Consider the following 15373-nt stretch of genomic DNA (forward strand, 5'->3'; position numbering starts at 1 on the left):
GGGAGACGTTCGCGGCGGGTGCCGATCTTGCACAGTTTGGGGGGAGGGAATCTTTGTTAGGAGCCTGTTTCTCATCTTGGGGTCTCTGCTGGATCGGCACCCCTTCCCCGACCCGGGGCCGCGGGAATCGGGTCCCCTGCAGACAATACCAACTCTGCCTCCAGGGTCTTTTCGGCAACCGGGGCACCGGGAACCGGCCCGCACGTCGGGGCAGGAAACTCTTCGGCCCGGGCAACTTCCCCGCTCCGGGGCTCTGATCTCCCCGCCTGGCCAGGCCCCCCACCCGGCCCTCACCCAAGAGCTGCGAAGTCCCTCGTCTTCCGAGAGCGGCGAGGTAGTCTCCAGGGCCGCCTCGGACAAGTCCCCCGCCCGAGTCCCCCAGCTCTCGGGCGCCGGCGGGAGCGAGCCGCAAACTCACCTGGCCGGAGCGGGGCACGGGGGCGCGGGGGCGCCGCTGCCCTTCAGCGGAGCCGACAAACTTTCGCGGGCGCCCAGCGGGCATCGCTTGGTGGCCCCGCTAAGGACGCGCGGGCGCGGCGCGGGGAGCCCGGGGCGGCGGGCGGCGGGGGGCGGCCGCGGGCGCGGGCGGCAGGGGCGCGGGGGTCGCGGCGCGGCATGGGACCTGCGGCGTCCGCCTGGCGCGCCGCGCGTCCTCCCGCCGGCCCCGCCGCTCTCCCCGCCCCGTCCCGCCTCCCGCTCGCCTCCGCCGCGGCGCGTCGGGCCGGGGCGCGCCGAGCGGCGAGAAATTGTTTCCACTGCAAACAAAAAAAGGCGACACATGACCAGGCAGGAGGAGGGGAAGCGCGGGGAGGGAGGAGAGCCGAGGGGAGGGACGGAGCGGAGGGGCGGAGGGAGCCGGAGAGAGGGAAAACGTGGGCCGGGCCGCCGGCGGCCTGGGGCGCTGGGCGCGGACCCACCGGGGCGGCCCCTCGCGTCCCCCGGCGCCTTGGCCTGTCCTGGGCCCCGCGCCCCATAGCGCCACAAGCGCAGTCCGGGCCTCGGCCCGGCTGGGCTGCACGGACTCATCTTCTGCCTCACCGCTGGACGGAGCAGGTCGGCGTGGGCTCGGCGACCAGGGGCAGCTGCGGCCGTGGGCAGCAGGACAGGTGGGGCGGGCGGCGCGTGGCCTCTCCCCTCCCCTGGCTCCGGCCGCACGGGCGGGCCGGCGCTGCACAGCTGGCAATGTGTAGCCTGAACGCTCCTACCCCATCCGCATGCCTTACAAGGCTCGAAAGTAAAAATAAAAAGAATTATGATGAGAGCGAGGCTTGTGATGGTGAGGAGATTCCACTTCTCTCAACTACTGCGTCTTGGCAGAGCTCCCAGGGCCGCCCGAACCCTCCAGCATGCACCCCATGCCCCCGGAAGAAAGGCATCCTAGCTCCAGCCCAGGTGGCCAAGTATCTGCCAAGGAAGGGAGGGTGGCCATTACAGACCAAGAGGCGGGCCCTAAAGGCCATGCCAGTGGGGCCTCTCTAGTGGGTTGAACTCAAGCCCCTGCTGACTTGTAGGCCTGGAGCGAAAACAAGTCACGTCTTCATTAGGAGCTCCCTAGAACCGGACCGACAATTTGCAAGCCACCCAGCAAACTGCGCAGTCACTTCTCCAAGTCTCCAGGCACCTCCAGAGAATGGCCACCCACTGTTAAGGCCACATCAACCAGCTGCCTTTGGAGAGGATGAAAGCAGAGAGTCCAACAGGACACCCTGCTGGTGACATAAATAAAAATATGATTGCACATCACTCCCAGGTAGCTAAACTGGTAGGTTCCTCTACAGAGAATCACCACGGGGCACTTCTCCTGCCACCCCCACCTGACTGAGCTCACCTGAGCCGGTGGACTGCCATTGTGAGCTATTGGAAAACTACAGAGAAACCAGCCTTGGGAAACCCCTCTACAGGCAGTACCAACGTAGCCAAAATGAGGAGGGAAGAGGAGTGGAGGGAAATACCAGGAGATTTCTGAAAATTTGTTTCAAAATATAAGGAAACCCCATCAGAGAGCCACCCTAAAACAAACCTTCAAGATCATGGGTGGCGAGTCCATACCAAAAGCATGCCTTTCAGACTCACCCAGACCTCTTTACTTCCCAGCACTCTGGAGACCATTCAGAGATGGAGGCTCAGGGTGGCCCGAGGTCATCCAGCCCCACCCTTTTTATCACTGAGCACATGAGGTGACCAACCCAGAGTCACCAAGTAAAGGTTGGGGGTGGGGGAAAGACAAATTAGGTCATCGCTGAAGTCTCAGACCAGAGATTATAAGGGTGGGAACTGGCAACCAAAGCAGAGACAAGACAAAGTCGGTCTCAGTGGCTCTGGATACTACAGGTCCCACCCTTCCATCTGCTTGTCACTTGAGTGTACTTAATCACCAACAGAGGATCATCAGAGCTGACTTTATGAACCTTTGTCCAAGCCTCTTTGGGCAGAGACTTTTGTCCCAGCTCCTTGCTGGCCTTCCATCCCCCCTTTCAATCCCCAGCTCCTAAACTTCCCAACCCACCAGCACACTCACACTACCACTGGAAAGACTAGCTAGAAACACAGCTACAAGAGACTGATGATTTTCACTCCAGTCCTTCCTGAGTTCAAAAAGAGGTGATGTGAGCACAAAATATGTCATTCTTAAAACTTGTACAAGCTCTTAGCTTCTAGAATCTGAACCAGTCATCCCAGGTGACACAAATTTAACATACGTAGCAAGCTTGGGCCCTAAGAAGCCATGGCAGAGGGTGGAGAAGGGTGAGGTGAGTTGCCTTCAAGACTTTGCCTTTCTTTCCCTCTGTGGGTTTTTGGTTTCTTGCATTCGCTAACATATTTCTTAATTTCCCTCTCCCATTACAGATGTTGCAAGAGATGTAAAAGATGTCACTCTGAAAAGAAAGTGGTAAGGGCTGGAGTTCTAGCTCAGTGGTGGAACACTCGCCGAGCACATGCAAGGCACTGGGTTCGATCCTCAGGACCACATAAAAATAAATAAATAAAATAAAGGGATTGTGTCCAACTATAACTAAAAAATATATTTTAAAAAAGAAAGAAAGAAAGTGGTGAGCCAGCCCTGCCTGACATGCAAGGAACACATATCTCCTGGTCTCTCTGTCTGAAACAGGGGGGCCAGACCTTTGCTGCAAGCCACAGTGGACTTTAGAGTAAACTCTGGAATACACTTCCTGCCATAGGGTGCAGGGGCCAGATTCATTCAGGAACTGCCTCATTCTCAATTCTCCTTATGAACATTCAAAAATACCCTTATGTATCCTAGCCCACCCCCGAGAAGTGTCAACCAAGTGGAACCATTTGAAACCACTATTTCACAAGCACATTTGACAGTAGAATCCTATGTGTGCCCTGGAACTCACTTTGGGAAATACTTATTTCCTGATTGGGATTTGATGGAACATTCTGGCCACGGGCTGGAGAGCTCATTCAACTCCAATCCTTATGGGGCTCAGTTCTTCCTTCATGATTTATTTATGGGATGGTTAAGAGGCAGGAACAACTAAGTGGATAAGCAATGATCAAATTCTGTGGATGGGAGGACTCAAGAGACTTGCAAGAATGGGGAAAACTCAGGCAGGTCTGGAAAGAGGGGCTACTTGTCCGGAATCCTTCAAACAAACTCTAAAGGATACATAAACCAGAGGCAGTGGTGCCTACCTGTAATCCCTGCAACTCAAGGGACTAAAGGAGGAGAATCATAAGTTCAAGTCCAGCCTCAACAACTTATTGAGACCCTGTGTCAAAGTTAAAAATAAAAAGAGCTGGCCGATGCGGCTCAGTGATAGATCACCCCTGGGTTCAATCTCTAGTACTGGAAAAAAACAGGCAGGGGGTTACATGAGAGGAAGCCCAGAGCAGGCAGCAGATCTGGCTGTGTGGAACTGGACAATCATCAGGAAATTTTTCTCTCCATCTCTTTCCCTCTGAAACCATGTCTTTCCTCTTTCCTTCCTATATATTGCTCCACTCTTCTCCCTGCAGGTGGGCTCCCTTGCTGATAGCCACATGTGGACACCAGTGCTAAGTCTTGGAGCCTTCTGACTTTTAGCACCCACCATCTCTAGAGGACCTCAGGTTTTCCAGTACATCATTTAAATTCTCGGGGAAATAATCTGATTGGTCTAGCCTGAGTCAGGTGATTCTGCCTTCTCCTAACAGCTAAGACAAGGGGTATGGTGGGGCATCTGATACAACAGGCCTGGGAAAGGAAGGGGAGATGACTTTGAACAGATATCTAATAAAGATGGCATTTGATCTATGGAACTGCAGAATGACTGTTCTTTTTTTAATATTTATTTATTTATGTATTTTTTTAGTTTTAGGTGGGCACATTATTTTGTTTTTATGTGGTGCTGAGGATCGAACCCAGTGCCTCACGCATGTTAGGCAAGCACTCTACCACTGAGTCACAACCCCAGTCCCAGAATGACTGTTCTAGACCTAAGCTTCTCAACTGGAGATGCCCATCAAAACTACCCAGGAAGCCACACCTCCTAGGTCCAATCTCCTAGGATAAGACCCAGGCATGAGCACTTTGAAAAAGTACTACGAGATGATCCTGCTTATAAACTGCTATTCTGGTGGGGGGGGGGGGGTAGAAGAAATGGATGACAGATTTATCAAATATGACTTAACTATTAGAAGATGCCATCATTCACTGTTTACCGATTACGTGACATTGCACTGAGGGCCAGAGATTCGGGGTCTTTGTCCCTATGGAGCACACAGATTTTTGGTAAGTGTGCAAGCATCCTACCACAAAACCCCTGGAATTACCAGCATTGAGAAGTTCCCAGGCACTAAGATTGCAGAGTGAAGGAGCTTGCTGGATATTTTTCGGCCCAGAAGTTATAGTATGAGAAATAGAATTCAAAAGATGAATGGGAATGGTGGATCCAAGGGGAGAGCAAAGGAGAAAATGGAGGAGCAAAAGCTGACAGAAGAACTCAGAAATGACTGCAGTGATCCACGCAAAAGGGAAAGACAGGGCTAAGGGTGGAGCTCGGTGGTAGATCACGTGCTTAGTGTGCTGGAGGCTCTGGGTTTGATATCCTGCCACCAAATCAAAGGGAAGGAGGACTGTTTTTTATTTTTAAATGTATTTTTAGAAAATCCGGGGAGAAAATGGTAAATAGGTAGTCCCCTTCCTCTGACAGCTATAGGTAATTTTTTTTCTTTGTACTTCTTTATACTTTCCAAATTTTCTGCAATGAATGCTCATCACCTTTTATAATGTTCTAGTGGTAAGGTGGCCTTTCTATCAGAGCAGTGCTTCCCACACTTGACTGTGCATCAGAATCTCCTAGAGGGATGATTCAAATACCACTCCCTGGCCCCCACCCCCAGAATTTCTGGTTCAGAAGGTCTAGGCTGGGGCTTGAGAATTTGCATCTCTAAAAAGCTCTCAAGGGCTGCTGAGGGTCTGGGAAGTACACTTTGAAATCCCCTGAATTCTAGAAAAAAAAAAAATGGGTAAGACTGGAAAAAATGAATGCATGAGAGTCTTCAAAGGAAGAACCAAGAGGATCTGTCAAATGATTGAATATGAGAAGAAAGGAAGAGATTAAAGTCAAAGATAACTCTTTTATCATGGGTTGACCAAGAGTCTCTTTGAGATAATGTATGAGAATGCCATTTGTCACGCTTCAAAAAGACCCTCATTTCTTTTCCTGCTGTGGAGAAGAGACAGACCTGGAACCTCTCAGGGAGCTGGAAGGGTTGGCCATCAAGTGGCTAGCTGGTCATCCTCTCTGGGAGGATATTTTCTTTTGGTGTCTCTTGGTGTTTACCAAGATTCTTAAGGGTGAGGTCTGGGAACATCTTCTTAGAATTTCTCCAGTAGGAAGAAGAGCCCCAAGGCTGGCTCCAGGAGGGGATAAGGGGTGGGGAGTGAGGGAAAGTAGAGCTGAACAGGTGGAGTGAAGCTCAGGAACTCAGGGGCCCCAGTCAGACCTGGGCTTGTCTGGTCACCTGCTGGAGGCAAAAAGGAAATATAGAACCTGTCAGCTCCTCTGACCATAAACAAAAGTGTGAGCAGATGATCCGAAATCCAGACTTAATCAACTCATTTAGTCAACAAGTATTTATTAAGCATCTAGTGACTCTATGACCGGTACTGATGGAAGAGAGTTAGAAGGAACCAGGAGAAATACTGTGTGGCATAAGCCATCAGCGTAGAGACAGGCAAGCATGTATGAAGCAACCACTGAGAAATCAGCCTCTACCTCAGAGCTAAGCCTGTCCAAGGAAGGGGGCGTGACCCGTGTCCTTGGAAAAACCCACAGAGCGCTCCTAGGCACATTCCCACCCTGCTAAGTTGTTTATCTACAAATAACAGGAGAGATCTGCTGCACCAGGTGTCCCTGACTCAGTCAGACTAGGTGGGGATCCATAGCAACCTCCTAGCAGCCACCAATCAGCATGAGACAGGGAAATACCTGGGATGCCAGATGACCCTCCCAGTAGTTTATGGTGGTTGATAACGTATTGGGAAACTATGTAGTTCAGCACAAACACCCCTTTTGGCTTAAACCAATCAGTTCAAACGAATCCCCCTCTTGTAGTAACCAATCACCTCTACCCAACTTGTTCCCGCCAGTGAATGTACTAATCATGTTTTAGAGTTGTTATTTGATTTTCCCGCGGTGTGTGATGATTTGCTAAGAGATGCTATGATGTATGTGAAGTCCCTGCCTTCCCCAAAGAGTGTATAAAACTGCTGCAAACCCTGGGCTTGGGGCCTCTCAGTGTTACCAGTTGCTATGTGCATGGGAGGATGGAGCTAGCTCGCAATAAACACCTCTTTGCTGCTTACATGGATCTTGGTCTCTGGTGGTATTTTGCGGGTCCCAAATTCGAGCATAACACCACAAAGAAAGAAACACATACCATGCCTAATACCAAGAGCAGAGGTGCTGTGGCCTAGCAGGGAGATACTGGCTAGGTTTATGCTCAGACTTACCTCTTACTGGCTAGACAGCCTTAGTCAAGATCCTTAATTTCTTTCTCTTTACCTAATTTCTGTACCTTAAAAAAAAAAAAAATGGGGATGGAGAAGATAACAATACCCACCTGTATTGGTGAAATTTTTATCAGTATAACAAAATGCCCGAGATGAGGTTTATTTGGGGCTTAAAGTTTTGGAGGTTCAAGTCCAGGATCAGGAGGCCCTGATGCTGTGGGTTCATGGAGAGACAGCACATCATGGTGGGAGCATGTGGTGGAGCAAAACCCCTCTTCTCACAGCCAAGAAGCAAAAGAGAAAGTGAAGGGACCAGAGGGCCACAGTCCCCATCAGGGGCACATGCCTGGGGACCTCAAGACCTCTCACTAGGTCCTTACTACCTTTAAAGCTCTCAGCACTTCCCAACAGCACCACCCTGCAGACGGAGCCTTAATCCATAGGCCTTGGGGGGACATTCTGTGTCCAAACTATAACCAACATTTCATAGAGTTGTGCTGAAGATGAATTAATATTTGTAAGGAATATAAAATGGTGCTCTGGTACACTAATTAGTAGACTAATTTGGGCAAGTAAATAAATAAAAAGGAAAACACTGACACATTTGCATAACAATTTAGAATATGTGTGTAGTATCCGGGATCATAAGTAAAGTAAAAGACAAAAAGAGTAAATATCTGGGGCTGGGGATGTGGCTCAAGCGGTAGCGCTCGCCTGGCATGCGTGCGGCCCGGGTTCGATCCTCAGCACCACATACAAACAAAGATGTTGTGTCCGCCGAGAACTAAAAAATAAATAATAAAATTCTCTCTCTCTCTCTCTCTCTCTCTCTCTCTCTCTCTCTCTCTCTCTCTCTCTCTCTCCCCCCACTCTCTCTCTCTTAAAAAAAAATATTTGCTAGAAAAGAAAATGGGTTGGTACTTTTCATTCATAACTCTTACAACTTAATAAGAAAAAGAAATTATCACCTTAATAAGCAGAAGAGCAAATTCACAAAAAGAGACACAAAAATGGAAATAGGCCCATGGAAAGATGCTCAACCTCAGTAAAAAAAAAAAAAAAAAAAAAAATCAAAGAAATGCAAATTAAAGCAATTGTGTATCTCCTCTCATCTATCAGATTGGCCCAGACTTAAAAGGAATTGCCATGCCAATGTGGGCACTGGTGGCACCGGATAGGTGGCTTGATGAGACTCTACACACGGGCAGGCTGACAAAATGGATTAAAATTGAAATGAACCTGCTCATTGATCCTCAATTGCCCACTTGTAGGAATTTATCCTAGAGCAACACCATAACAGGGCAGTTAGCTTTCCCACCAGACTGCCTACCCCAGGAAGGAATCCGCTCCTGAAGCCCTTTTCATTCTGCATTGTGCACCTAGCATTAATGCTAGGGCCCCCGAGGCACAGAAGACAATAAAGATGTATGGAATAAATGAACAGAAGGGTGCAACAGTGTATTTAGGAAGGTGTTTGCTGGGGCATTGTTTAAAATCCTGAAAATTCAGATATTGCCCAGGTGAGAGGTTAGAGGCCTGTTATTACATTATGTGGCCGTGTTCCCTGGCTTCCCGTGTATCTGCATCGTTCAGGGGTTTTTAGTAAAGCTTTCCCTTTCTGAAATCGTTTTCTCAATCTCATAGACTCGGTGTATGAACCAATTTGCAAATAGTTCACAAACTAAGAGTTTGGGGACCAGCATGGCAACAAATGCCCGTAACCCCAAGCGACTTGAAGGTTGAACCCAGAAGCTGAGGCAGGAGGATAGCAAGTTCAAGGCCAGCAACTTAGTGAGACCCTGTCTCAAAATAAAAAGAAAAAGAGCTGGGGATGTGGCTCAGTGGTAGAGCACCCCTGGACTCAATCCCCAGTACCACGCACACGCACATACATAATCAACTGGGAAATGAACATCAGACACACTGTAAGTGGCATGCGAGGCAAGGCCCCTGCCCTGCACTTGCCTTCTGCTCACTACATGCGGCAAGGTGGTAATAAAAAATATCTACCGCTTCCCCAAGAAAGTGTACCCCTCTCAAGCCTGTATCTACTAACTCCACAGATCAAAGAGGAGTAGCCTCATCAACCCTTCCCCCTTCGGTGTCTGTAGGAGTCTGGCCTGTTTTCCTCTCTCCCTCCAGTGAGCCTGCCAAGTACCTTGGTCTCGTGGGTTTCGGCAGCTAAGTCTGCCCCAGTCACCCATGCCAAGAAGAGACTTCTCTCACTTTGCTTTTTTAGAGGGATGTGAAAGAAAAAACAATCCATCTTTCCATGAGTCTTTTTCAAAGAAAGCAAAAGCTCCAAATTGGATAAACTCTCCGGGAAACAGTACACAGATAAAAAATACTATCAACATATTTCCCTGCTGTACCAAGTTCCCTTTTGGAGATTAGCAACTCAACTTCTTACAACAGTCAAACCTGAAGTCTCCACTCAGTTAGATGGTAAAGTTCACCCGAGTTTTAGGTTTTGAAACCCCATCACTTCTCAAAACAGGGTCTCTCGTGCATTTATTTATTTGTTTGTTTATTTATTTATTTATTTTCCTGGGGATGGTACCCAGGGACTTGGACATACTCTTGCATGTGTTCTACTGCTGAGCTGCACCCCCAACCTTCCCTGTGTCTTTAATATTGAGATTCAGGTACAAGCAAAACGTGCCCATAAATTATGAGGCATGAGTGCATGCTCAGTCGCATAAGGGTGGGGGCTGGAAAGGAAGTAGCCAAATGGATTGCTAACTCTGTCTGTGGGTGCATCCAACAGCACCTCATTTCTCTGTATTCAAAGCCATGTGACTCTGACTGGTTTCAACGATTTGGCCCCCAAACAACCAGGCGTCCTTTTTAAGTTGGCATTTCTTCCAAAGAGGAATATTGAACATCTTTTCTACATGCCTCACACAGCACTAGGCCAGCTGTCTAACAATATGGATCCCGGAAAGGGGTGCTGCCCACGTTGGTGACGGCAACCATTAGTGCCTGTTGCTCATAGAAAATGTCAGAGGAACCTCAAAACAAAGGCCCAGAGACTCGGCCGAAGGATCCTTGGAGAACATCAGTGTGTCCACAGAGGTTACCCACAGACCAAGTTGAGCAGGTCAAGGTGTCCTGGACTTCCTGATGGGGCCCATTCCCAGGGAGTGAACGTCAGAGCTCTCTGGAAGCTGCCCCAGGCCAGCTTCAGGTTCAAAGGGAGGGACAGACCTTGGAACATCATCTCCAAAGGAACCCCACCTGTAACTGGTGCACCTAGGCCAGTCTTCCACAGACAGCAGCCTTCCAGCCAAAGACACGGGGAGGAGGAGGCCAATGCAATAGCTCACTTTCTTGTTGAGGTCTGTGCTGGGTAGATGAAGAGACGGGGGTGAATCAACAGCTATTCCCAATGATTTTGGACCTCCATGTTGGCTGGGATCTTGAAAGACCGAAAAGCCTTCCCCCACCTCGTTTTTGCAGGGCTTGAACCCAGAGCCTCACACACGTTAGGCAAGACTCCACCACCCCTGAACTACACCTCCAGCCCCTTGAAAGTGCTTCTTGTCCATACCTTTGTAGGAACAACATGCTTTTCCTGTGGCCTTGGGAATCTAACCCAGCAGACTTGCTATAGACTGTTTCTTCCCCCACATCCTATTGACAGTCAGAATCAAAACAATTCAAACTTACTCTGAAACATCCTTCTCCTCAAACTCCCATGACATCCCCTGCCTCCAACACCCACCACCTGTGACAACCTGGTTCCCCAACTGCTTGAGGAGAGCCAGCTTGATTTTTGCTTTTGAGTAACTTGAATCATCAAACGGAGCACAAAAGAAATAACTAATACACAGTAGTTTGCTGGAGAAAGCTCATTTCATCCTCTTTATTCTCTCTGGCAGACACAACCCAGTGATTCTTCTCCCCAAACCTCTCATTTAAACTTGGGGTGCAAAGAGGCAACTGAAATGTGAGGGTTCCTGGCCCACAGCACAGGCTAAGAAAGGAAAGGCTTCAACGAAATACAAAAGCCAGCGCAGACCTGAAGGGGAACAGCCAACTGCCAAACTGTCATTTTGCTCCCCGGCTGAACAGAAGGCTCGAGTAATGACAACCACAAAACTCATTTAAAGTCTGAAAAGGTGACTAATGAGCTCATTCATGCTGGCTATAAATTATTCACTACAACACTGATCCCACTCCAGACAAACAGTAAAGTAAACTTTAAACACAGACACGGCCCCGGCCCTGCGAAGTACAGCAAGTTTTGTCTGTAAAACTTCTCACAATGAAAGGGATACTTGTCTCTCCCTCGTCTATTGTCACAGTATTCTTCTGTTTACTTTTTTTTTCTACTGCCTTTAATCAAATTTAAGCAGACACAGCTGTTACACATTTATTTCTCTGTTGAGTTTTTTTTTCCCCCATTAGTTATTACCAGCAATCATGATGCTCTAAAAATAGCAGCAAATTATATTCTCTAGAAATTGAAGGCTGACCTTAAAATGAAGCCCAGGTCTTCAGAAAGAATATTCATAGGCACATGTTGGATAAGTGACAGCCGCACACAAAGGCTGCACAAACAAAAGTGCAAAGCATTTTTCACTCTTTGAGAGGTTTTTAATTTGCTTCCAAATTTCCTTTGGTTCTAGTGGAAACAGGTTGCTTCAAAACGGCATGATACAAAACCTGCTTCCAATGGGCATGCCCTGGTTAATATTTTCATGAAAACATATGCTTTTAAATGAATAAAAGAAGAAATGTCTCAATCAGACTTTTTCAGCACAGAGAAACTCAGTGGCAGGCTTGTTGAAAACTCACCACGTTGCTACACATTACTTTCAGTTTCCTGTGTAATATTAAATAATTTTAGCTCTTCTGTTTTTATAAATGGGGCCATTTGCTACTACTGTTGCTTCTGAAATCATTACAGCCATGGCTGAGCAGCCAAATATTTCAAATCTTTTTTTTTAATCTTATTATTTTCAAGACATCATAGAGTTAATAGTTGCAAATATATTTATTAGATTTTTTTTTTAAAAAATAGTCTCCAAATAAGTACTTACATTAGCGCTTGGTCAGATCGCTGAACATTATTTTTAAACTGCTTTGAATACTTTGAAAAGGAGCCACACAAAAGCCACAGAAAACAGTCATATTCAAATACCACCAGATGGAGGTTCCAACTAATCAAAAGTGAAAGCAGAAAAGTTTGGAGCTGAATGTGCCCTGCACACACCTCGAGATGACACAGGAGGGGGGTTGGGGATGAATGCTCCTGAGCCAGGGCTCCTGCTAAAGATATGAGAAATAATACTTGGGTGGTAAATTCGGCCGAGCCTTGACTTCACCCTGAGCCTGGGCCAAAGTGTCTCCATTTAAGGAAAACCTTTCACATTGTTTTCGCAGTTTCTTGCACATGAACTAAAGGTTTATCCAGCCATTTCTGTTGCCTGAAATGCAAAGCAAAAAAGAAGAAGAAGAAGAAGAAGAAGAAGAAGAAGAAGAAGAAGAAGAAGAAGAAGAAGAAGTCGTCCTGCAATATTTATAGCAAAGCACTTTGCCACCCCCTGACAGCAATCTGGATGGTCTCCACATGTTTAGCATTGTGGGGTTTTTCTTTTTCTTTCTTTCTTTCTTTTTTTTTTTTTTTTTAAATCCATGTTTCTGGAGCTAATAAGAAGCAATTCTTTGGGGCCTCTGCAAGAGTTATTTTTGGTTCTCTTGCAGTTGTTTTTGGTTCTGTTTTGATAGTTTTTATTTATTTTTTATTTTGATTGATTGATTGATTTAGATAGCAGGAATTGAACCCAGGGGTGCTTAACTACTGAGCCACATCCCCAGCCCTTTTTATTTTTTATTTTGAGATGGGTCTCACTAGGTTGTTTATAGCCTCACTAAGTTTTTGAGGCTGCCTTCCAACCTGTGATCCTCCTGCCTTAGCCTCCCAAGCTGCTGGGATTACAGGTGTGAAATTGGGTGGAACTTCTCTGTTACTACATAGGCATGGTGTTGGGTTTTTTTTTTTTTTTGTTGTTGTTGTTGTTGTTTGTTTGTTTGTTTGTTTTTTTAATCAAATGTGGTGTAAAAATACAATTCCAACCAAAGAAATGGGAGTCTTAAGCAGCATCCTGTTAAAGCCACAGCTGCTCCGTGACTCTCCACCAACCGGATTGCTATCACCTCTCTGCGGAAGGGTGTGGACAAAAAACGGGTCCTGTCCTTCCTGGCAGCATGTCTGACAGGCAGGGTCCCCTCTTCCTTGCTTGATGAGAACCTGGTAGGCTCAGAGACTGTCCTAACACCAACTGCCCTCCTCCTAATTTCCAGAGGGAGGACCAAAGATGACGTCAATTTTGCCTGGGGGCATTCAAGATGCTCAAACCAGGACAGTCAAAACAATAAATACCAAGTACCCAAGGAATGCAATCCAAAGGATTACAAAACACACAGCAAAAGCTCTCCAGGGCTCTCCAGTGCTCCCCATGTGCCAGATACCATGCGAAGTGCTCTAACTGTGCTGTTCATTTCACCTTCCAACTAGGTGCTGTAGTCCTCACTGACAGATGAGGAGACTGAGGCTTAAAGAAGTTCAGTCATTTGCCAGTGGTCAACAGGGGGCAGGGATAAGATGAAAAGCTAAGACCCTGCTGTGGTTGGGTATGATTTGTTCCCTCAGGGTCCCTGCTTGGTCCTCAGTGTGGAGAGGTGGGAGCTGATGGGAGTGTTAAGAGCTGCAGCCTGGAGGGACCCACAGGTCATCGAGGGCACTGTCTGTGGGAAGGGATCCTAGTCATTATCCAGCCAACCCTTGGTAGTTCTTGAGAGAGAATTGTCCCCCTGCCCTTGCAGTGTGCTGGCTCCTATTTGTCAATTTAATCACTTGTTCCCACTATCATCATCTACCATGATGTGACCCAGCCACAAGGGAGCCCCAGCTAGAACCTTTACCACACTGTGGGGACTTTCAATCTTCAATACAGTGAGCTAAATAAACCTCTTTTCTTCATATGTAGACTGCCTCAGGTATTGTGTGATAGTAATAAAAAGCAGATGAATACAGATGCCATGAGTCTTTGCCTACAGAGCACACCTTCTTTTTTTTTTTAAAGAGAGAGTAAGAGAGGAGAGAGAGAGAGAGAGAGAGAGAATTTTTAATATTTATTTTTTAGTTCTCGGCGGACACAACATCTTTGTTGGTATGTGGTGCTGAGGATCGAACCCGGGCCACACGCACGCCAGGCAAGCGCGCTACCGCTTGAGCCACATCCCCAGCCCAGAGCACACCTTTTTATCCACAGTGCTCTTCCATCTATTGATGTTCTCCAAGATGTATTTCCCTAGATCACAGAATATAATTTGCTGCTGGTAAACTACCTCCGAGGCTTCTTCTTCACAGCTTTTTGTGTGTGTTAGATTTGGTTTTGCGTGGCATTTTCTACTTGGCTACTAAACCTAGACACTTTCTTTCCTTCCTCAGTTAATTCCTGATGCACACCATTTAGTAAATGGACAAACATGCCTACAAAATACCAAAGTGTCCAGGGTAATGGTTACATACCAGCACTGTGCTTTTCTTTGAATATTAAAAGATAAAGATTTGGAGGCTGGGACATAACTCAAAAATAGAGTGCTTGCCTAACTTGTATGAGGCCCTGGGTTTGATCCCCAGCACCACATGCACATGCGTGTATGTGTGTGTGTGCGTGCGTGCGCGTACACACACACACACACACACACACACACACAAAGATTTTGAAAGAAACTCATGATTGTCAACAGCTCAGGAGGTCAGGCCTGAAATCCAACTCTATCCTCACTCCCATCTGGACCTGGAGAAAGAATAGACAGCTAGGAAGGACCCATCTGGCACCTCACTCAGCAATCCACTCTCTCCAGTCCTGAACTACTCCCACCACACTCTACCAAATAAGCCTTCTTTCAATGGCCTGTGACCACAGAGACCTAGATCTGATGTTTTCAAGCTAATGCTTTCAGAACCCCAATGTGCGTCGAGACACCATTTTCAAACTACATCTCTTGTTCTTTGCACTCGTTAGGTGACTACCGACTATCAACTATCGATTGAGAAACCAGTGACCACCACACCATAGCTATTTTCCAGAAACTAAATGACAAGAGAATTAGATCATGCCTCAGGCCAACCTGTGAACAGTTCTGAAAATACATTCATAAAGCAGCCAGCCATGATGAAAACACACGGAGCACGCGACTCATCAGGCTAACTTTTCTCTATACATCTTAGGCAGGAGGGTGAGACTGTCCCACCAAGGTTCCCAATGCCCCAACGGTGCTCTGAAGCCTTTGCACAATCCCACCTACTAGAGATTGAAAGAAATATGCTCCCTTCCCTCAGTGGCATCCCGCACACCCGGGCATCTTCAGGTGCATGGAACTCCCAGGGGGCTT

General features: G+C 47.4%; 1 protein-coding gene across 7 annotated transcripts in view; it reads right to left on the bottom strand.

Moving 5' to 3' along the window:
• The window catches only part of FOXN3 (forkhead box N3), a 382952-nt gene that overhangs the window by 213660 nt on the left and 153919 nt on the right, over window positions 1-15373 (bottom strand). Inside the window, exon 1 of one of the 7 annotated variants that reach the window (XM_081291237.1) lies at window positions 419-700. The exons of the other annotated variants lie outside the window; for them this stretch is intronic. The gene's annotated coding sequence lies outside the window, so the exon portion shown is untranslated. Of the gene's footprint in view, window positions 1-418; window positions 701-15373 lie in introns of those variants that run through there. 7 annotated transcript variants of the gene reach the window in all.

Source organism: Spermophilus citellus (assembly GCF_964194105.1).
Source record: "Spermophilus citellus genome assembly, chromosome: 4".
NCBI classification, from domain to species: domain Eukaryota; kingdom Metazoa; phylum Chordata; class Mammalia; order Rodentia; family Sciuridae; genus Spermophilus; species Spermophilus citellus.